General features: G+C 40.3%; 1 long non-coding RNA gene across 1 annotated transcript; it reads right to left on the bottom strand.

Annotated features, from left to right (window-relative positions):
• Positions 1-201: 201 nt before the first annotated feature.
• Positions 202-1,582, bottom strand: LOC113746655 (uncharacterized). The gene is made up of 3 exons (XR_003463023.1): positions 1,485-1,582; positions 716-935; positions 202-376 (listed from the first exon to the last, which is right to left on the bottom strand). It is a non-coding gene; the product is annotated as an uncharacterized LOC113746655 (long non-coding RNA).
• Between the last annotated feature and the right edge of the window lie 235 nt (positions 1,583-1,817).

Below are 1,817 nucleotides of genomic sequence, written 5' to 3'. Positions count from 1 at the left end.
ATTAGACTTCTTGACACATTGTACAGGATTTAATATTCCTTTCACATAATTCACAATCCCTACAAGAGAATAAAAGAGAACCACAAGTGAGAAACTCCCAGAATTTAATGAAGCCTTCACCAGATTTAGCTCTTTGAGCACTAATCACTTTATTATTTGGGCAGCAAAATCTCTTACCCATATTTTTCTTGTATAAAATAAACATCCATTGCAAAGAACATCTCTGAATTTTCAAAATGTTTGTTTGCATGGTGTGATTGCCAAGTGCGATATTAAATCTGTGATCACAACAAAGGCAATAACTGTAAAACTAGGCTGATGGTCTAATTTCACCCGTGGCGAGTCTTTTGGGAATGTACAGCCTCGAGGGTCTGAGCTGGGGGAAGATATTAAAGTCATTAAAAACAAAACTTGGTTGGAAGTGTCTGGAAAATGTAGATTCAGAACTTTGGTTTCAGGCAGCAGGATGATGGATTACGTATAACATTTTTGTTTGTGTATTTTTCTACTTTCAGATAAGTTGAAGGATTGAAAGGCGGAAAAAGTGTTACCTCATGATGGTCGCAACAAAAGATACAACTCTCCAGTTTTTAAAATCGTTGGTCATTCTACATTGGTGTTAAGTGTTTTTTGGGTGTCTGAAAAGCCTTAAAACTCATGGATCTTTCTTCTAACTGGACGTCCCTGGACTTCCTGGGTCACATTTCAATCTTACCTGAAGCAACATGCTCAGTCGTGCTATTAAAGAATCCCTTTCCAGCCAGCAGGGTCCATAGATGTGTTACAGGATGGTGCCCCTTTCATTTCCTTGAAAGATGATCATTGCATGCATGCATGTTGGGCCCATGAAGCATGTGCACCAGAGTCCCACTCTGTTCAAGCCGGTTGCAAATGTGTTACAGTGTGTGTTTCTCTGGCTGCTTCCTGTTAGCTCCCTGCAAACATGAATTGGATTAAAGAAAATTAATCGCACGGCTCTTGTTGACTTTCCAAATGTTACTGGACCTGACAGATCAAATTCTGATTATACAAAGACTAATTTGGGGAGTTTGTCATGTCCATGCCCTTTTTACTAATGAACGCATGAAAGGAAAGTGATTTTTGGGCCAGTGCACATCACACAATTCTATATGACCGAATTTGGCCACTACACCAAATTCACCTCACAGCCCAGTGAGGTGTTCCTGTGGGATTGACATGGACACAGTTGAAGGTAATCCAAGAAACAATGGAACCTGCTGGTTGACATCATTTTATGACAGGGTTGACGCAGTTTCTTGTGATGAACATGATTTTACTGCACAGCACAACCCTGATACTAAACCTAAATGTCTTTTAGATCCTGTTTCTCCTCCTCCTCACTCTCCTGGTGTGCACTGAGAACTCCATTTATCTGTAGAGCTTTGACAACAGTCTTTTTTTGGAGTGATTTAAACCCCTGTGACCTCTCAACACACACGCACACACATACATACACACTTAACCCAAGGCCAGCAGTGTTCTGTGCAACCAATGGGTTGTCCTGTGATGCCGGGCCTCTGTTGCAGCGAGATAGTGCTCAGTGGTTAATTGCCAGCCTCTGATTGATGACGGCACACATGCAAATTGAAGCATTACTCCAGAAACGGCCTAATGAATCACTATAAACTACAGTTCAACAAAGCTTAGTGTCAATTATCCAAACCAGACTGCTGATTCTGTAAAGCTTTTTATCTTCTTAGCAATCACATGTGCTTTATTTTAAAAGTCTTCTGCTTAATAAAATATATTTCACCAAATACTGGAATGCTGGACCTTTGTTGTTTGTTTTAAGCAGC

The sequence above is a fragment of the Larimichthys crocea genome, chromosome I (genome assembly GCF_000972845.2).
Source record: "Larimichthys crocea isolate SSNF chromosome I, L_crocea_2.0, whole genome shotgun sequence".
NCBI classification, from domain to species: Eukaryota; Metazoa; Chordata; class Actinopteri; family Sciaenidae; genus Larimichthys; species Larimichthys crocea.
This window is presented reverse-complemented; position numbering and strand designations above follow the sequence as displayed.